This window comes from Rhinoderma darwinii, chromosome 1 (genome assembly GCF_050947455.1).
Source record: "Rhinoderma darwinii isolate aRhiDar2 chromosome 1, aRhiDar2.hap1, whole genome shotgun sequence".
Taxonomy (NCBI): Eukaryota; Metazoa; Chordata; class Amphibia; order Anura; family Rhinodermatidae; genus Rhinoderma; species Rhinoderma darwinii.
The window spans coordinates 58940178-58962764 of NC_134687.1; the positions used below are offsets into that span (position 1 = coordinate 58940178).

The 22587-nt window shown below is 42.4% G+C and overlaps 1 protein-coding gene across 4 annotated transcripts in view; it reads left to right on the plus strand.

The window, feature by feature from the left end:
- PCDH7 (protocadherin 7) overlaps nt 1-22587 on the plus strand; it is a 748481-nt gene that overhangs the window by 720318 nt on the left and 5576 nt on the right. The gene's annotated exons all lie outside the window — the stretch shown is intronic.

The following is a 22587-nucleotide window of genomic DNA, read 5'->3' on the forward strand; positions in this document are numbered from 1 at the left end:
TCTGTCGTGCACTTACTGAGTGTAGGGACCATCGCCCAGTTGTACCTCGTCGCCTAGGGCGGGTCGTTGCAAGTAGGCAGGGACTGAGTGGCGGGTAGATTAGGGCTCACTTGTCTGTTTCCCTATCCCTGTCATTACATAATCACAAGCCCATATACCTACTCTACCCTGGTCCTTCACACCACTATGGACCCCCTTGAGACCCTGGTTCAGCAAATGCAGGGTCTCTCCCTACAGGTCCAGGCCAGAGGGTGAACCAGCCTGATGCTACCATGGTAGTGCCCCTCACCTCTTGAACCCCACCTCAAGTTGCCTGAACGGTTCTCAGGGGACCGGAAGACTTTTCTCTCCTTTCGGGAGAGTTGTAGGCTCTATTTTCGTTTAAAGCCCCACTCCTCAGGTACTGAGAGCCAGCGGGTGGGTATAATTATGTCCCGGCTCCAAGAAGGGCCCCAAGAATGGGCCTTCTCCTTGGCTCCTGACGCCCCTGAACTTTCCTCCGTTGATCTTTTCTTTTCTGCTCTCGGACTCATTTATGACGAGACTGACAGGACTGCCTTTGCCGAGAGTCAGCTGGTGACCTTACGTCAGGGTAAGAGACCTGTTGAGGAGTATTGCTCTGACTTTAGGAAGTGGTGCATAGCTTCTCTGTGGAATGACCCTGCCTTAAGGTGCCAGTTTAGGTTGGGTCTGTCGAATGCCCTGAAAGACCTGCTAGTTAGCTATCCCTCTTCTGACTCCCTAGACCAGGTTATGGCTTTAGCGGTACGACATGACCGACGTCTTAGGCAACGACAACGTGAACGTTTATGTGTTTTCTCCTCTGACTCCCCCATGATGCCTCCTGAGGTTCTGTTGCTTCGTTCTTCCACGGAAGACTCGCAGGTACCTATGCAACTCGGGGCCTCCGTGTCCCCCCAACAACGTAGAGAGTTCCGCAGGAAGAATGGTCTCTGCTTCTATTGTGGGGATGACAAGCATCAAGTGAACACCTGTCCTAGGCGTGAGAATAAGCAGCCGGAAAACTTCCGCGCCTAAGTGATCATCGGGGAGGTCACTGGGGCGCACAGGTATTTCGCGTAAATATGAAACGTAATAAAATCTTGCTTCCCTTTCAGGTCTCTTTTGGTGGTAGGTCTGCTACCGGCAGTGCCTTCGTGGATTCAGGGTCGTCTGCTAATATCATGTCTGTGGAATTTGCTATGTCTCTAGCTATGCCTTTGATTGATTTGCCTAAACCTATCCCGGTAGTGGGTATCGACTCCACTCCTCTTGCTAATCGTTATTTTACACAGCATACCCCTGTTTTTGAACTCCTTGTTGGCTCCATGCATTTGGAGGACTGCTCTGTACTGTTGATGCAGGGATTATCGTCCAATTTGGTTTTAGGCCTTCCCTGGTTGCAGTTGCATAATCCCACGTTTGACTGGAATACTGGGGATCTTACCAAATGGGGTAATGAATGCTTGACGTCATGTTTTTCGGTTAATTCTATTTCTCCCCCTGAGGAGGTGAACATGCTACCTGACTTTGTTCAGGACTTCGCTGATGTTTTCTCTAAGGAGGCCTCCGAAGTGTTACCTCCTCATAGAGAATACGATTGCGCTATCGATTTGGTACCAAGAGCTAAGCTCCCTAAGGGTAGGATATTTAATCTCTCTTGTCCCGAACGTGAAGCCATGAGAGAGTATATCCAGGAATGCCTGGCCAAGGGTTACATTCGCCCCTCTACTTCTCCGGTAGGTGCTGGCTTCTTCTTCGTAGGGAAGAAGGATGGTGGTCTTAGGCCATGCATTGACTACCGTAACGTGAATAAGGACACTGTAAGGAACCAGTATCCCCTTCCTTTGATTCCTGAACTCTTTAATCAGGTTTAAGGGGCCCAATGGTTCTCTAAGTTTGATCTACGGGGGGCGTATAACCTTATCCGCATCAAAGAGGGGGATGAGTGGAAGACCGCGTTTAACACGCCCGAAGGTCATTTTGAATACCTCGTCATGCCCTTTGGGTTCTGTAATGCTCCCGCGGTCTTCCAGAATTTCCTAAATGAGATTTTAAGAGATTACCTGGGGGTATTTCTTGTAGTGTACCTTGATGACATACTTGTGTTTTCCAAGGACTGGTCCTCCCACATTGAGCATGTCAGGAAGGTGCTCCAGGTCCTTCGGGAAAACAAACTGTTTGCGAAGACTGAAAAATGTGTGTTTGAGGTGCAGGAGATACCATTTTTGGGTCAAATCCTCACTCCTCATGAATTCCGCATGGACCCCGCCAAGGTCCAGGCTGTGGCGGAATGGGTCCAACCTGCCTCCCTGAAGGCGTTACAGTGCTTCTTGGGGTTCGCTAATTATTACAGGAGATTTATTGCTAACTTCTCGGTCATCGCTAAGCCTCTTACGGACCTCACTCGCAAGGGTGCTGATCTCCTCCACTGGCCTCCTGAGGCTGTCCAGGCTTTTGAGGCCCTTAAGAAGTGCTTTATCTCGGCCCCGGTGTTGGTTCAGCCCAACCAAATGGAGCCATTTATCGTGGAGGTTGACGCGTCTGAGGTGGGAGTGGGGGCTGTCATGTCCCAGGGTACCAGGTCCCTCACCCATCTCCGTCCCTGTGCCTACTTCTCCAGGAAGTTTTCGCCCACTGAGAGTAACTATGATATTGGCAACCGCAAACTCTTAGCCATTAAATTGGCATTCGAAGAGTGGCGCCACTTCCTGGAGGGGGCTAGGCACTAGGTAACGGTCCCTACCGACCACAAGAATTTGGTTTTCCTAGAATCGGCCCGGAGGCTAAACCCGAGACAAGCTCGATGGGCGTTATTTTTTACCAGATTCAATTTTTTGGTTACCTATAGGGCGGAGTCTAAAAATATTAAGGCTGATGCACTGTAGCGTAGCTTCATGGCCAGCCCTCCTTCGGAGGAAGATCCTGCTTGTATTTTGCCTCCAGGTATAATCATTTCCTCTATTGATTCTGATTTAGTCTCTGAAATTGCTGCTGATCAAGGTTCAGCTCCCGGGAACCTTCCTGAGAACAAGCTGTTTGTTCCCCTGCAATTCCGGCTAAGGGTACTTAGGGAAAATCATGACTCCGCACTATCTGGTCATCCAGGCATCCTGGGTACCAAGCACCTCATTGCCAGAAACTATTGGTGGCCTGGGTTGCCTAAAGACGTTAAGGCCTACGTCGCCGCTTGTCAGGTTTGTGCTAGGTCCAAGACTCCCAGGTCCCGACCAGCGGGATTACTACGTTCTTTGCCCATTCCCCAGAGACCTTGGACGCATATCTCCATGGATTTTATCACAGATTTGCCTCCATCTCAAGGCAAGTCGGTGGTGTGGGTTGTAGTAGACCGCTTCAGTAAGATGTGCCACTTTGTGCCCCTCAAAAAACTACCCAATGCTAAGACGTTAGCTACCTTGTTTGTCAAACACATCCTGCGTCTCCATGGGGTCCCTGTCAATATTGTTTCTGACAGAGGGGTACAATTTGTTTCTTTGTTTTGGAGAGCCTTCTGTAAAAAGTTGGAGATTGATCTGTCCTTCTCCTCTGCCTTCCATCCTGAAACTAATGGCCAAACTGAGAGGACTAATCAGTTTCTAGAACAATATTTAAGGTGTTTTATCTCTGACTGTCAATATGATTGGGTCTCATTCATTCCCCTCGCCGAATTTTCCCTTAATAACTGGGTCAGTAACTCGTCAGGGGTCTCCCCTTTTTCTGTAATTTTGGGTTTAATCCACGGTTCTCCTCCTTTTCACCTGGTAGTTCCAACAATCCCGAGGTAGAGGTCGTTCATCGGGAACTGTGCACAGTCTGGACCCAGGTTCAGAAGAACCTAGAGGCGTCCCAGAGCATACAAAAAACTCAGGCAGATAGAAGACGTTCTGCTAACCCCTTGTTTATGGTCGGGGATCTGGTGTGGCTATCGTCTAAGAACTTGCGCCTTAAATAATAATAATCTTAATAATAATCTTTATTTATATAGCGCCAACATATTACGCAGCACTTTACAATTTAGAGGGGACATGAAACAAACAATATCAGACATTACATAGTGACAAAGTTCATTTACAATTCAAACCTGGGGAGTGAGGACCCTGCTCGCAAGAGTTTACAATCTATGAGGAAGTAAAGGAGACACAAAGTGTAACAGTGTTTGTTCTGTACAATGGTCCGGCCATTTTTATACACATGCGTTGGTAACATAAAGCTGCATGAGCCGGTCACCAGCCAGTATCCGTGTATGACGGACATGAAGAGAAGGAGTGTGAGGGAATCTTATTCTGATGACTAATCTAAAAGGAGGGCCATGGAAAGGAGTCAGATTAGGGAATGTTATAGGCCTGTCTAAATAGATGTGTTTTCAGGGCACGTTTAAAACGGTGGATATTGGGAATTAATCTGATTGTCTGGGGTAGCACATTCCAGAGGACTGGTGCAGCACGAGAGAAATCCTGGAGACGGTAGTGGGAGGTTCGGATTATGGAGGATTTTAATCTAAGGTCGTTGGCAGAACGTAGAGCCCGAGTAGGGTGGTAGACAGAGATGAGGGAGGAGATGTAAGGAGGTGCAGCACTGTGGAGAGCTTTGTGGGTGAGAGTAATAAGTTTGAATTTTATTCGGAAGGGGATGGGCAACCAGTGCAGTGACTGGCACAGATTAGAGGCGTTGGTGTAGCGGTTGGTCATAAAGATGAGCCTGGCTGCTGCATTGAGGATAGATTGGAGAGGGGAGAGTTTAGTGAGGGGAAGACCGACTAGTAATGAGTTACAGTAGTCAAGACGAGAGTGAATCAGAGTAACAATGAGAGTTTTGGCAGTTTCCTCCGTAAGAAAAGAGCGGATTCTGGAGATGTTTTTGAGGTGAAAATGACAGGAGCGTGAAAGTGATTGTATGTGAGGAGTAAAGGAAAGATCTGAGTCAAAAATAACCCCGAGACAGCGGGCGTGCTGCTTAGGAGTGATGATAGTGCCACACACAGAGATGGAGACATCAGGTTTAGGGAGGTTAGTAGATGGTGGGAACACAAGGAGCTCAGTTTTAGAAAGATTCAGTTTCAGATAGAGAGAGGACATGATGTTAGAGACAGCGGACAGACAATCACTGGTGTTCTGTATTAGAGCAGGGGTGATGTCACGGGAAGAGGTATATAATTGGGTGTCATCAGCGTAGAGATGGTACTGGAAGCCAAATCTGCTGATGGTTTGTCCAATAGGAGCTGTGTAGAGAGAAAAGAGCAGCAGACCTAGGACTGATCCCTGAGGAACCCCGATATCAAGGGGAAGAGGATAAGAAGTGGAACCAGCAAATGACACACTGAACGAGCGGTCAGAGAGATAGGAGGAAAACCAAGAGATCTGTGATTGGCGTCTGCACTTTAGGACTAAGGAGGGAGTGAAAAGTATCAAAGAGGCGTTTTGGATTGTTAGATAGTGTGGAGATGAGAGAAGTGAAGTAGACTTGTTTGGCGCGGTGAAGGGCAGAGTTGTAAGTTTTGAGCATAAATTTGTAATGGAGGAAATCTGCATCCAAATGCGATTTTCTCCACAGTCGTTCGGCACATCTCAAACACCGCTGAAGAAAGCGGGATTGAGGCGTGTGCCAGGGTTGTCGTCGTCTTTGTCGGGTGGTACGGAGTGTAGGGGGGGCTGCTTCATCCAATGCATTTTTGAGAGTGTTATTGTAAAGTTTGGCAGCCAGATTGGGACAGGAGAGGGAAGAGATAGGGGACAATGAGGACTGTAGACTGTCTATGAGTTTCACAGTGTTAATGGCATGTAGATTTCTGTATGTATGATACGTAGGGATGACCTGAGGAGGCAGAGAATATTTGATAGTAAAGGAGAGAAGATTGTGGTCAGAAAGCGGGAGAGGAGAGTTAATAAAGTCAGAAACTGAGCAGAGCCGGAAGAAGACCAGGTCAAGTGAATGCCCGTCTTCATGTGTAGGAGAGTTAGTAAGTTGTGACAGACCGAGGGACGAGGTTAAAGATAGAAACTGGGAGGCAGATGAGGAGATTGGGTTATCAATAGGGATGTTGAAGTCACCCATGATGAGAGTGGGTGTTTCAGAGGATAGAAATTGTGGAAGCCAGGCAGCAAAATGATCCAGGAATTGGCGGGGTGAGCCCGGGGGGCGGTAGACAACTGCCACTCGGAAGTCCCGTCCAAGAAGTTTGCTCCCCAGTTTATAGGGCCGTACAAGGTCATTGAAGTCCTCAATCCTGTCTCCTTCCGACTGGAGTTGCCCCCCTCTTTTCGAGTACACGACGTGTTTCATGCCCCCCTCGTTAAACGCTGCTCCCCATCCTTGGCTCCCTCGAGGAAACCTCCTGTCCCCGTTCTCACCCCTGAGGGGGTAAAATTTGAGGTGGCCAAGATTGTGGACAGCAAGATGGTCCAAGGTTCCCTCCAGTACCTGGTCTATTGGAGAGGATACGGGCCTGAGGAGAGGATGTGGGTACCCGCCCGGGATGTTCACGCTGGGGTATTGGTCAGGAGGTTCCACCTTCGTTCCCCAATAAACCAGGTCCATCTAGAAAGGGTCCGGTGGCCCCTCATAAAAGGGGGGGTACTGTTAAGGATCTGCCAGGCACAGCTTCTGTATCCACGCCCATAGGTAATCAGTCTGCACCTGCTTCTATGTCTGTGAGACTGACTCCATCTTCCACCACTCAGGATAGCAGGCTTAGGAGTGGGAGAGCCTATCACAGCCTGGCCAGACGGAGCTAGCTCCCGCCCTCTGTCTATTTATACCTGCCTTTCCTGTTCCTCCTTGCTTGTGATTCTTCTCTGTTGGTTTCCTGGCCCTGCTGCAGCTTCTGAACTACTTGTCCCTGCTTCGTATTGACCCTGGTTTACTGACTACTCTTCTGCTCTGTGTTTGGTACCTCGTACACTCCTGGTTTGACTTGGCTTGTTTACTACTCTCCTGCTCTGCGTTTGGCACCTCGTACTCTCATGGTTTGATTCGGCTCGTTTACTACTCTTGTTGCTCATGGTGTTGCCGTGGGCAACTACCCCGTTTCCCTTTGTTCTGTGTTTCCTTGTCTGCTTGTCTGTCGGGCACTTACTGAGTGTAGGGACCATCGCCCAGTTGTACCCCGTTGCCTAGGGCGGGTCGTTGCAAGTAGGCAGGGTAGATTAGGGCTCACTTGTCTGTTTCCCTATCCCTGTCATTACAATATATTCTAAATATGCATCTCTAGAGCAGCACTCAGTAACCGCATCTTGATGAGAATACTGATGCTGATCATGCGGTAGTGTTTGCATGATCTACCTGCGTGATCAAGAGTGTAATGCACAGCCGCAGTCCCGCTCTAATGGCGGAGATCAGAGAAACCTCTGATCTCTGAAGTTTAACCCTTTACATGCCATGATCAACACTTATCAAATCATACAAGAGCAAAAACTGAGAGGGTGACTCCCCTTTAAATGCGTCCCAGGGAATTCCTTTGACATGCTCAGAGCTCATGCCAAGTATGGGCAGCATATGGTTCATTAAAGGACCCCAGGGCTGTCTAGCAGTATTACCTGTTGCTTGGGTATACTTAAATCACAAACAAACAATATTATACTTTAAATATAGGTTTCAACAAAATATACACATTTGGTATATCCTCTACCGCAAGAATCTGTGCTATAACAGTATAACATAATTTAGAATGAAATAGAGAAATTAAGGAGGTTTTTTTTTTCATTTTAACCAAAATAAAAAAATAATGTAAATTAAATACTTTTTACGTGTTTGCAAAAACAGCGGCTAAAACGGCCGATTTTGCCTCCCATTGATTTCAATGGGAGGTGAAAGCATATCCTTTGCGGGAAAAAAAAGCGACATGCCCTATCTTGTGGCGTTTTCCGCCTCAAAAACCTAAGGGCATGGCCCCACGTGGCGTATTTCTTCCGCAACTGTCCGCATCAATGCCGCACAGAATCTGCGTTGCAGATTCTGTTGCGGATCTGCCCAAAATGTGCAGTAAATTGATGCGGACTGGCCGTTGCGTTTTGAGGTGAAAGTACTTCCCTTCTCTCTATCAGTGCAGGATAGAGAGAAGGGACTTCACTTTCCCTAGTGAAAGTAAAAGAAATTCATACTTACCGGCCGTTGTCTTGGTGACGCGTCCCTCTATCGGCATCCAGCCCGACCTCCCGGGATGACCATCTGTCCGCTGCAGCCTGTGATTGGCTGCAGCCGTCACTTAGACTGAAACGTCATCCTGGGAAGCCGGACTGGAGGAAGAAGCAGAGAGTTCTCGGTAAGTATGAACTTCTAATTTTTTTACTGGTTGCTGTATATTGTAATCGGTAGTCACTGTCCAGGGTGCTGAAACAGTTACTGCCGATCACTTAACTCTTGCAGCACCATGGACAGTGACTATTTACTGACGTCGCCTAGCAACGCTCCCGTAATTACGGGTGCACACACGTAGTCACCCGTAATTATGGGTGCACACACGTAGTCACCCGTAATTATGGGTGCACACACGTAGTCACCCGTAATTATGGGAGCCCCATTGACTTCCTCAGTCTGGCTGTAGACCTAGAAATACACATAGGTCCAGCCAGAATAAAGAAATGTCATGTTAAAAAACCAATACGCTCCGCAGCACACATAACCATGTACACTACATCTGCGGACTTCATTGCGGAATTTTTAATCTCCATTGAAGTCAATGGAGAACTTCCGCAATGCGTCCGCAACCAGTCCGCCACAGGTCCGCAACATCCATTGTATGCTGCGGACACCAAATTCCGCACCGCAACCTATGCTCCGCAGCGGAATTTTCCGCATCGTCTAAACGAACCCTACTGAAAAGAAGTGGAAGGCAATTGGAGAAACGGGTCCGCTGCGGATTAACGCTGTGGAATTCCAGAGCAATTCCACCACGTGGGGCCTTGCCCTTATTGAAATCAATGGGAGATGGACAAATTGTCGCGAACGGCCGCTGCATTTCTTGATGCATTTTTTTATGTGTTTTTTATGCGTTTTATTGGCAAAAAAAATGCTTGCAAATTTTTCCTTTGCCTGTTGAAGACAGAGGTAAAAAAGCGTTGCAAAATATGCAGCAAAAAACGCCTGTGGTGCAAAACCCCTTTAAAAAAAAACTTAGCTGATTTTTACAGGCAGAATTTTCTGCTTACAAAAAACTCAGAGTGAAAGGGGCCTAAAAGTGCTGGTTACGCTGTATGATCTTAACCTACTTTTTAAACAGATCATGCAGAATGGGAACCTTCAAGATTTTTTTGAATCTGTTTATAAAAGCATCCGTCATCGCTGTCATAGCTCCGTTATGAACAGAAGCCATATTGATAATGTGAACACAACACTTATAATAAGTCAGTAAAGTCTTTAGACATCAGTTTTTACAGTCTTTCTGTTTACTGATGTGGGTCGACTATTTTTTGTATCCACAAGCAATTAATAGGAATTGCTACTGTATCACAGTGTGTATCTCCCAAAATGAAGATTTATGCTTGATTTTATTCGGCTAGACTGCTTTAGAGATGGCATCCAGTATCCCAATGATACATGATAATGCCACATTCAAAATGACAGCAGTCAAACCCTTGGGGCAGAAGATGCTTCTTGAGATATGTTCAATTGCTGTTTAACTCTGTTTAGCCTGAGGTGCAGGAAAGAAGTTGCTGATTCTTTCAAACATGTTTAAGAATTTTAATAGTGTCCTACTATGTCAAGATGTGCTGCCATTCTGCTGTGATTATTTCAGCAAAGCCATCCAGAATGTTCTGACATGACAGCTCGTATTTGAATAACATATATAAAGCATTTAATTATGTTTATATAATAACAGTTAATTTGTGTAATTGAATCGAATATTTCCCAGATGTACATCATTTCTGTATTTATTTTATTTCACATTTGGAATATGTTGAAATATAGACAGATATCATGCCCATGGCATTAAAGTCTGCCATGTAACCCAAAAGCACCTTCCAATATTTATCTCCTACCCATCTCTGCTACATCTCTGCTACATCTGTATATATATACATATGGTAATGATTGGACTCTAATTTTGTAAAACCTAAATACGTAAATGGGAATAAATAACAAGTTCATATTTATGGTGGGCAGAATTAATCTGCAGCGTGCTCATTCTGTTACGGTTGTTCACAGTGGGTTTTACCTTTTTCAGTGTAGAAGGGGTGAAATCCACAGTAAAATTTGGATTAAAATACACACGTAATGCATGCGGATTTTGCAGTGGATTTGCTGCAGAAAAAAAATGCAACTAATCGGACACGTGTGTGTGGGCCCTTAGAAGAACTGGGTTGAATTCTGGCCTAAGTTGCACTTTTTTTTTCACGCAAATCATTTTAGAAAAATGTATCAATGAAATGTGCCAAGAAGAACAGATGTTTGTGACTCATCCAACATGGGGCGTAGCTGAGCTGTAAGGAGGGCATGGATTAAGGTGCGTCAAATTGCGCCAACATTTTTGCACAAAAAAGTGGTCTAGAGTAAACCAATCAAGAAGTAGTGTAAAGTTAGACTACAGGGGCAGCAAATTTATAATCCAGCATGAGCCACTGTGATAATTTTGGCACATCTAGACTTTTTCTCAGCTGTCTAAATTTAAGACCGTTATAGTAAATCAGTGCCACCAACTGTGGATGAGTGTGGCACTTTCTGGAAGAAAGCAGCAATGTTTTTCTAATACTGTACAACCCTCTAAGTGCATGGCCAGACGTGGTGTAATTACTCTGGAATTCCGCTCCGGTAATCACACCTTTTTAGTTAGATTCGTGCTAACGTTGCGGACTCATTGACTTCAATGGAGATTCAAAATTCCGCAATGAAATCCGCAGATGTTATGTGTGTTGCGTTGAGTATTGGTTTTAAGAAAAGGATATTTCTTCATTCTGGCTGGAACTATGTATTTCTAGGTCTATAGCCAGACTGAGATTAAATGTTTTAAAAGACAGCAGGAAGTTCTCTTCACCTGAATACGCAACGGCTAATCCGCATCAATTTACTGCACATTTTAGGCAAAGCCGCAACGGAATCTGCAATGCAGATTATGTGCGGCATTGATGCGGACAGTGTCGGCAGAAATACGCCACGTCTGGCCATGCCCTTAAAAACAGTTGCCTCATTTGCCAGAGCAGAGCGCCACTGTGGCGGACCAAGCCCAATCATGTATTACATGGTCGGCCATATATTTCAATGGTTAAAAAGCAATTCTATAGTTCTGCTACATGGGAAATGTATGGCAGAAAGAACCTTCCCCTGGTGATCACAGCAGATTGCAAGGGGTTTCTGAAGCATTTAAATACAGGGCTAGGGCAGAAAACCGACTCTTTGCCCCAGGGTAAGAAAAGCCCAGCTATGACTCACTAAATGTAAACACAGAGCTCTTCATGTGTTCCATTATTTATTGTCAGAGAACTTAAGTCAACTTACATATCATTATGTGTTTTTAATGAAAAATAAACAAAGTGCCGCTTACTTGCGATCTCCAAGCGATCGTTGATTGTATTGCGATGCGCAGGTTGCATGCCTAGGCAACCATCAACTGTACTGCCCAGCGTGCTACCTGCATCTATCCATGTCCAATAAAGAAACCGGGCAGGAGATTCAATGCAAAGAGATACTTTAAATTTCAATATTTATATATTTAGATTTAAATTCCATTACCAGCACGAACACATCTGATGGGAAGTATGGACGGAAAACACACTAATATAACCATAGTGTAAGAGACATTGACTAGCTTATTATTTTAATATTCATTGCAAACAAAATTTGAAACATTGTAATTATTGTGCTCGGAGATGAATGCGGTTCACGCAGGTTAGCTTTGCTTAGAGGTATTGCACTGTGTGTTACAAGTGCAAAACTTCAGAGATATGAAATAAATGAGATCATTAAGCTTTTTTTAACACAGGAAACAGCTATTGCAAAATAACATTTATAATAAAAAAAATAAAAAAAATCAGTTCATTGTTATTTACCTTGCAATGAACTCTCTTTGTCAGCTTACATTCAAGGCTCCATTTAATGTTTCTGCTAAATAATATAAATCTATAAGTTCTATTTAAAAGTCATTATTTCTCAATGCTCAACTAGTTTACATTCAATAGTGTTCTGAACCTCCTCCATGACATTTTTCCACCTAATATGTGAAGGGACAAAACAATAATTTTACATTGTGGGATATTTTAGGCCAATTTTGAATGAATTAGTGTTATATTACAATATATTCTCATGGGAGGATTCAATTAGATGAGTTTTTTTAATTTTTAGTGTCGCATTGAGTTGTTTTCAGAAAATTTTACTTAGAAGTAAATGAATCTAAGAGGGTCTTCCTGTTTGAATGAGTCAAAAAGCTAAAGCTTCAGTTCGGGGCTTTAACCATTCACAATCACTATTGCACAAAAGTTAGGGTATGTTCACACGCACACGCAAAATACGTCTGAAATTGCGGAGCTGTTTTCAGGCGAAAACAGCTCCTGAATTTCACACGTTTTTGCATGTACTCACGTTTTTCGCGGCGTCTTTTACGGACGTAATTGAAGCTGTTCTTCATTGGAGTCAATGAAAAACGTCCCAAGAAGTGTCCTGCACCTCTTTGATGTGGGCGTAATTTTACGTGCCGTCTTTTGACAGCGACGCGTAAAATTACACCTCATCTGAAAAGAACATCGTAAGACCCATTGCAAGCAATGGGCAGATGTTTGCAGACGTATTGGAGCCGTCTTTTCAGGCGTAATTCGAGGCGTAAAACACCTGAATTACGTCTGAAAATAGGTCGTGTGCACATACCCTAAGCCTGGATTCACACGAGGTCATTACGTCCATAATTGACAGAGGTATTTCAGCCGCAAGTCCCGGACCGAACACAGTGCAGGGAGCCGGGCTCCTAGCATCATAGTTATGTACGATGCTAGGAGTCCCTGCCTCGCTGCCGGACAACTGTCCCGTACTGTAATCATGTTTTCAGTATGGGAGAGTTGTCCGGCAGCGAGACAGGGACTCCTAGCATCGTACATAAGTATGATGCTAGGAGCCCGGCTCCCTGCACAGTGTTCGGTCTGGGACTTGCGGCCGAAATATGTCCGTCAATTACGGACGTAATGACCTTGTGTGGATCCAGCCTAAATGTGAGGTGATACGACAGGCCAATCAGCTCATGAACTTAGATGTGATCGTTATTAACATTGAACCAGCATTCAGCCGGGCCGTCAGTTCAGCTGACCAGGCAGAATCGGCTTTGATGGGGCGATATAGCGTCTATGTATACATGATACATAGAAGCTGTTTCTTAAAAAGTAAAAAAAACGTTTTAATAAAAATCTTTTAAAAAACTGTTTAAAACCATTTGGTAAAAAAAAATAAAAAAAAAATCTTCAATAAATAGATCCACATATAATATTTCGAAGGATAAGTGTATGTGTAATATCAAGACAATAATCTTCGTATAGCACAGAACATAGTGATATAATTTTAACATAATTTGTGACATAAAACAATGAAGGGGGAACACAGACAACACAGGGCACTATGAGATTTATTAGTCATCGACCACCTCCTTTGTGGCTTTCCAAAAAATTCCTCACTAGTCTGCCTATGAACTAGTAATCACAAGCCATGAATAGAAGGGGTAGCACTATTATTATTCTTATGCAGTAGCAATGAACCCCCACACAAGTTGTACATATAGTAGGTTCACCTTTGGTTAGATTCTATTCTTACTTAAAATCTCGGCCACTGACTTGTAAATATTCATTGAGCTTGACTATTTAAAGAAGACAGAAAAAAAAAAGAACAAACTAGATTTGAGTAGAATAATGCAATTCAGTAAACATTTAAGACGGGGAATGTTCTGATGTGTGCTTCTCTGACAGTATCACCCATGATAAGCTTAGATGCACCAGCTTAACAGCAACATATCCCTGCAAATTATTTTGAAAAGTTGGCAACTTTGCCAGTTCAATCTCATAGTGTATTAGTTACACTTCTTTTGACTCCTTGAAAGAATTATACTGTCACTGGACATGCCAGTAGCTCTGAAGCCCTGAAGCCTCAACTACATACATACCAGCATTCCCGTGTACTAATCCAAGAGTATACAACAGGAAGACGCTTCTCAAGTGAATTGGACAAGCTGAAGTACCAGGCACAGCCGCTTCTGCAGACAAGCTGCTGTGACTATATAAACAATAAGGGCCCCTGAGTTTAGACCTCCACCGATTAGACATAGATCGCCTATCCTAAGGAAAGGCCATCAATGTTAATGTCCCAGAGCATAGTTATTATGTCACAATGTGTTATCTTTGTATTTACAGAGGATTGCAGTAAACCTAGCCATAAATAATATGTCAACAGCTAAATAACAAATTTAGGACTGTCACATATTAATGAAATGTAAGACTGAATATATGTCTCAATCTTTTCAATCAAGCCTGCTGAAAAAAATAAAGAATAAAAAATCGGTGTATTTTATTTACATTTCATGTCTAATAGAACATTACATTGAAAAAATTAAAGTGTCTGTATAGTCTTCTTGAACCCAGCAAGGTCTCTGAAATAGTTCACTTATGCATTATTCATGAATATTAATTGAATAAGCAGAGGAAGCATTCCTCATAATACTATACAGGGGTTGTATTATATGTATATTATTTTATATTTACATTATCTCATATAGATAATTGGATAATTAGTAAGATATATACAAATACTTAATAGGGTTCGGTGGGGCTTTAACATTTATGGCCTATCCTAAAGGCCCTTTTACATGGGCCAATGATCAGGCAAATGCTCGTCCATTGGCTGATTGTGTCATTTATGCCAACATGATGGAAATGCATGAGGATGAGCTATCGTAGAAACAATCGCTTATCCCCATACATTACTGTTCATTGCTCTTTGTGAAAGGAGTAAACAAGCGCCGATCAACGAGCTGTCTCGTTGATTGGTGCTAGTTTTTACAGCCCATATTGGCCAGTGTAAAAGGACCCTAAGATAGGCCATCTATGTTTGATCAGTGTGGATCCAACCATCAGGACTCCTGCCAATAAACACAATGAAGGGGCTACGTCACTCCTAAACAACAGCAAGCAACATTGCCCCTTTATTGTGCTGATCGCAGGGGTCGCAGAGGTTGGACCCCCACTGGTCAAATATTGATGGCCTATGCTAAGGAAAGGCTATCAATCTGAAATCTTAGCGGACCCCTTTAATATATGATTTTTGGATGAAATTTACAAATTGTTTGGAGATGTAAGAATGAGTACAAATTTGAAAATAATTTACTAGACAAATATAAAGGCATGATTACTTAAGAGGGATGGCCACTCAGGCATTAACTAATGTCAATGGACATTAGCTAAGGCTAGTAAAGGCAAGTGCTACAGGAGCAGCCCATTCAGAAAGTATTTGTGTTTGTTTTTGACAGGGTATAATGTGGCAGTACGTCCATTAATTTAAAGAGGAGCTGTCAGCTCTTCTGACATGTCTGTTTTAGTAACTACTTGTGTTCCTCATAATATCACAGTTCTGGAACATATTTTCTTAGAACTCTGCCTTGTATCATTCCTCCTACAAATGTATTAATAAATTGATAACTAGGTGTTATCATTCCCCCTTTCAAATGGGTGTATCCCTAAACAGTCTATGACTGTGAGCAATGATTGGACAATTTCAGACTGTGTAAGGGCACACCCTCAACTGGTAACACCATGTTGTCAATTAATTCATAAATTTGTAGGAGGAATAACAGAGAAACGGTACAATGCATAGTTCAAAGAGAAGATGTTCTTAAAATAATTATTTTTTAGAAAATACAAGTATTTGCAAAAACAAACATGTTAGGAGAGGTGATAGGTCCTCTTTAACAATGGGTTGTCGAAGCCAAGATGACACCTTAATTGTAAGACATTATTTACCCATATAAGAAAGGCTCCCATTTTGGTTCACTCAAGCCATCCATGTATTACATGGACAGCCATTCATCTCTACGGCCGCCATGTAAGATTACATTTCTCCCGGCCGGACAAGACTTTCCTTGGCAGCACCAGCTGTTTGAGGGAGGGTGCTTGGAGCCAGACCTACTGCGATTAGCTGATCGCCACTGTGGCTGCATTTTGAAGGGGTTGTCTATGATTAGACAACCCAATTAATGCACATATGTTGCAAAATGCATTTGTTTTTCTGCTTCATATTCAGGTAAAGAAATCTATTACCACAAAAAAACACAATATTCACAACACTGTTATATGTGGCATAGTCCCAATAGTTTTCTCAAAATTTTTCTATATAAGCTAACAAACTATTAGACCTATGGGATTTCGTTTTTCAGGCTTGCTTTCGGAACCTAAGGGAAATATTTATTTTAGTTTTATAAATGGTATATTTTCCCTGTAACATAGCAAATCTGTTTTTCCACTATAGACGATAGGATGTGAAATTTCTTTTAAAGTATTTTGTTAACGGTGAGCAAGAAAAGGATATTCACTAAATGGCCCGTAGGCTCAAAGTCTAGCCTCACTCTGTCAAGAATAGTTACCCTTTGCTGTTTTGATCCAACCTTACACTGGGAAGATTGATTTTATTTTTAGGTCAGAGGGATGTAATAAAGTAAATGCATGTCTATGTGTGTGTGTGTGTGTGTGTGTGTGTGTGTGTGTGTATATCTGTGTGTGTGTGTGTGTGTGTGTGTGTGTGTGTGTGTGTGTGTGTCTTTGTATTTATACAGTAATAGAAATAAAAAGAATACAAAAATAAAATACAATAATAAAAAAAGCCATAGGTCACAATATCAGCCTCACCAATTGATTAAACCTTTCTGGAAAAATAATTATTACTCCGACTGAGGCAGAAAGAGATATACAATTTCCTTTAAACCCTTGCACAATTCTCCTTGGATTGCCAATATAACCTTATTATCCCCTCAAGAATAAACTCATAACTCACCTCTTATCAGGGGCTAGATGCTCACTGGCAGCTGAATGGAGTAAAAAAAGATAAACCTCCTACTAGAGATTATCACTTTCCTCAGGTCGGTATATACAGTATTGTGTTTAAAGTTAACTTTGGAATTCAGGCAAGCATCGGATGAATTCCCGCTGACCGACAACAACAGACTGAAATCTATTTATAACAACCAATTCTCAATTAATAAACTGTTTATGATTTTTTTTAAAAAGATGTATAAACTAATTTAGAATTTTTTTAATGTACTAATCGCTTAAAAGGTCCACAATATGAATATTTTTTTAAAGTCCTTGCTGTTAATCCAATAATCATTTTAATTTTCTGTGACTACATTTTACATGACAGCATGATACGCAACTGATTTAAATGGGTTTTCCAGCCCCATTTTTTTTTTTGTGACAACCAATGATTGGCTGCCCCGATCATGTGTAAAGATGATACATCGTTGCAGTGGAATAAGACTACTGGTGCACCAGGCAACCATTGGTGGAGGAGCAGCAGCAGCTAAGATTTTTGTTTTATTTTTTTTACAGCTGATTCCCAAAAAATGTTTAGGCTGGAAAACTTCATAAGGCCGGGATCCCACAGGTCAGAAACGCTGCATAAAAACTATGCAGCATATCCAACCTGGAACCCACTGCACATTCCGTCTGTAAAACCGCACCACATTGTGGTCCAGTTTTTCGGTCAGAAATTCCGCTGCAGAAAGCATTGCTGAAAGAAAAATGTTTGTATTTACGCCCTCCCGGTCTTCTGTGTGTAGTCCGGCCTCCTAAGATGACGTTGCAGGCCATGTCACATGGGATGAAACGTCATCCCAGGAGGCCGGACTGGAGAAGAAGCAGGGGATTCTGGGTAAGTATACCTTTTTTTCTTCTTACTTGCTTTTTTGCAGCGGAATCGCAAAAGTCACAACACTTGACTTTCCTTTGCGGGTTTGGCATCTCCATTGAATTCAATGGGGAAAACCCGCAACAGAAAAGCAACCAAAACGCAGCATAAATTGACATGCTGCGGTTCTAATTTCCGCACCGCAGGTGAATTTATTAACGTTTACACTGCAATTGTTTCCCCCATCATGGGCATGAGATTTTATAAATCTCATGCACTTTGCTGCTACTGTAAATGCTGCAGAATTCCATTGCGTATATTCCGCAGTGTTCATGCTATGTGGGAACCCGGCCTTAAAGTACAGATGCACTCAAGTGCTAAATATGATATATTTTTGCAACTGATTCCCCACTAACTAAAGGCTTATGACTTTCGCTTCCAGTCAGCTAATAACCAATTAAAGACTACTACATTTAGAATTCCTGCAGCTGACTGTTCAGCACATGCAGATAGCTCTGTTTCTTAAATGGACACTTAGCGTCCTATTACACGGCCCAACGAGGGCCGTGTAAACGAGCGCCGATCAACGAGACAGCTCATTGATCGGCGCTCGTTTGCTCCTTTCACAAGGAGCTATTAACAGTAATATCTGGGAACGCGCAATGATTGCTACGATCGCTCATCCCCATACATTTCTATCAAGTCGATAGAGAATCTCCCTGTTTAGACAGGGAGACGTGCTGCCAACAACGATAATATTTTAGGCTGCGTAAACGATACAATTAGCCAATGAACAAGTGTTTGCTCATTCATCGGCTAATCGTTGCACTGTTTACACAGTGCTTATCTAATAGTATACCTGGTTTATATCAACTTTGTTATTTACTTACTGTTAAAATTGTAATGTTTTATCGATGCAAATTCAATATGAAGTTACTGTCACGAGGTGTCTCCCTTCCTGTAATACCTTTGTTAAAAGAAATTTGCTTTGTCACAATATTTTGAGACCCACAACTTTTTCTTTTTCTGTCAATACAGCTGTGTGAGGGCTCGGTATTTTAGGGTATTGGTTTTTGGGGTGCATACGAGTTTTGGATCACTTTTTATTACATTATTTGCGGGAGAGCAGGGTGACCAAACAACAGCAATTCTGACATTGCAATTTTTTTTTTGTCCTACGGCATTCAGCATGCAGGTTAAATTACGTGATATTTTAATAGTTTGGACTTTTACAGACACGGTGATACCAATTATTTTTATTTATTTCTTTATTTTTTTAAAACATTATTGAACTTTTTAATTATATTTTCCTTAGTTCCCCTCGGTGACTTTACCATGCATTTGCTGGATCGCATATGCACTTGCCTTTTTGTGTTCTCCTATTAATTATTATTATATTTAAACACAGAAGGCATACCTGGAGACTCATTAACTAGACCTCCGACTGCCATGGCAACTACACCCTATTATTTAATTGCGGGGGAGTGAACTAGGGACAGACAGAGACCCCTCTCTCTGTCTAATCGCCCACGGTCTCTATTGGCCGCAGTATCTGAGGTGTTGAACACCCGAGATCAGAGTTAAAACAGTCAACACCTGCTGCATTTGGTGCAGGCTCAGCTCCTCAGTCTACGCCATGCACAGATCCGCCACACATATATACGGTGGATGTCAGTAAGGGGTTAAAATCTTTGGCCATAGATTATACTGACTTCACTTTAACACCATATTTTCTTAAAAACATATTTTTATAAGAAAATACATTAGAATATGCTTTTTCTGCCTTTGGGAAGTAACAGAAGACGTATTGTGATGAACATGTGAGTTTGCTTGTTGTATTTTCTGCATACTGTGTAGAGCTCCCAAGCGGCAGTGGTTTAAGAATTGATGTGCTGACAAATGTCAATATTTCTGTTATCCATCACTGAGAAAAAAAACTGCAGGAGTAACAGACGTATGCTCTTTGATTATTAGCTGGAGTACATTGCTGCATGGATATGCAAACAAAAACTTTCAATGCAACTTAAAATACCTTGATGTAATATTCTGCTGCTTTAGAGAAACGGTTTGTGTACACTGTTGCATGATAACTCAATGTATAAAAAATTGCACTGCACCCTGAATCCACTTTAAAGAACATATGATGAAACTACTAAAAAAGGCCCACCTCGCACCTCTCCTGGCACGTCTATTTTTAGGAAATACTTCCCCATGGAAAAACAATTCTGAAACATATTTTCTTAGAACTCTGCGTTGGGCCATTCCTCTGATATTCCTCCTAGAAATTTCTAAATAAATTGACAACTAAGTTTCACCATTCCCTTTGTCAAAGGGGTGTGTCCCTACACTGTCTCACTCTGTAAGCACTGATTGGACATTGGCAGTCTGTGTAGGGGCATGCCCCCAAATGGTTACGCCCATATGTCAGTTAATTCATACATTTCTAGAAGAGATAACACTGGAACGGAACAACGGAGACTTCTAAAAAAAAGATGCTCCAGAATTACTATTTTATTTGGAATACAATTATTTACTAAAATAGATCAAGTCAGGAGAGGTGACAGGTCCTCTTTGACTTTAGGTGTTTTCCCATCATCATTACTTATCACCTATCCACAGCATAGCTGATAAATATCTGATCGATGGAGGCCCGACCACTGGGACCCCCACCGATCACGAGAATAGGAATGGAATAGGAATGGAGCGGTAGTGCGCATGCTCGACCACCACTTCAGTTCTATGATTCTCCCAGGAACGGCAAGGTAAGCCTGTTCTCATGATCGGTGGGGGTCCCCAACCCATCGGACCCCACCGATCAGATATTTATGCCCTATCCTGTGTGATTGTGGGAAAACTCCTTTAATCCTATTAGATTGTTACTTAAATTAGGATATTTGAGCAATTCCCTAATATATTTGTTACAAGTTTACTAGGTGGAGTACACTAAGTGGATCCATATTACAAACAGAAAGGACTTTTAAATACTGTAGTTTTAATGGAAATTTTAACACAGTAATAAAATGCATGACCATAGGTGTTTTGGTCCTTGATGACAGGAGCAAACTTTTTGTTATTATTATTATTTTATATTTTTTCTTAGTCTACCAAAACTTTTTTTTATCTATTTTATTTTATAATACACATACTGTAGTACTTTCTCATTTTTTGGATATTGTTTTTTTTTATAGGTCATATGTATGAAAAAAGCAGTTTCATACTATTTTTTTAAATTAGAAGGTTCAATCAATTTTTTTATGAGCACTCTCTTCAGGAGTTTTGCAGACATGGAAATTATATTTCAATTCACTGTCACAGAACAGGGTTGGTCTGTCATGACAGCCCGAACCAGTTTATAACACTGTGCACAGGAGTGAGCAATGTAATCAATCAGAACACGCAAAATAGTGAGGACTGTGCCATTAGCCCATTCATTTCAGTTACGCAGGCAGCAATGGGTTAAACATTTCAAGACCCCATCACTGTAAATATGCATCCACATTTTCTGGGCTTTATTCAGAATGGATGTATATTTACCTCAGTTATTCTGCTGCTGATTGTGTCCCCAACAGCAGCCCCAACACCGGGATCCCGATCTTACCATCATCCCATGGTACTGGTGGCATCATCTAAGCCTGATTGGTTCAGGTCCCAATCACAAGATTACTATGAAAACCAATTATGGCATTCAAAGGAAAAAATTGTTGTAGCAGCAAATTTTTTCTAGGGTTTGTGCTGTAAAAAATCTCACCTCACATTTCCTGTTAGGGCAGATTCAGACGAACGTTGCGTTTTTGCGCGCGCAAACAACGCTGCATTTTGCGCGCGCAAAAACCATTTGACAGCTGCATGTGTCATCCGTGTATGATGCGCGGCTGCGTGATTTTCGCGCAGCCGCCCTCATAGAGATGAGGCTAGTTCGTACTTACCGAGAACTTCCCTCCCGGCCGTTGCCTTGGTGACGCGTCCTTGGTGACGCGCCTCTCTTGACATCGGGCCCCACCTCCCTGTGCATGGGTTTTGTTTGACATTGCAGCTCATTCACATTCACTGGAAGGCTGCAATACAAAACATAGTCCAATGGCAAGAGTGATGATGTTTGTGGAAAACCTTTAGACTTTAATTTAATACAACCCCTTAAAATATTAGTAGAACTGGTTTACTACTACGATTGGTAAAAAGATTTTGGTAAAAATTTATATAAAATGCTGATTACGGATATTGCTAAATTTGAGATATTAAAGGGAAACTAAACTGTTAAAAAAAATTAAAATGTCATAGTCATAATCGATAGAAAGTCTTTGAGCCCGTACACCATTGGCTCCCCGTTCTGAGGAAAGCTGATCAGAAACTAAGTTGCACAGCGCTCAACCAAGTGATTCTGCTGCTTCATTTTAGCGATCAGTTGGGTTTCAGTGCTTGGACCCCCACCGATTAAAACATCTGACATGTCACTAAGACATTTCCAATTTTTTTTCAAACTCTTTAAAAAGTAAAGTTACAACTTATTGTGAAATGTGCCCTCCTCCTCTGAGGGTATGTTCACACGCAGTGGTTTCAGACGTAATTCAGGCCGTTTATGCCTCGAATTACGCCTGAAAAAAGGCACCATTACGCATCCAAACATCTGCTTATTGCTTGCAATGGGAATCACAGTGTTCTGTTCCCACGAGGCTTAATTTTATGCGTCACTGTCAAAATACGGCACGTAAAAAGACGGGCCGTTTTTGGAGCCGTTTTTCATTGACTCTATTAACGGCCATAAAATACGCAGCGAAAAACGCGAGTTGTTACAAA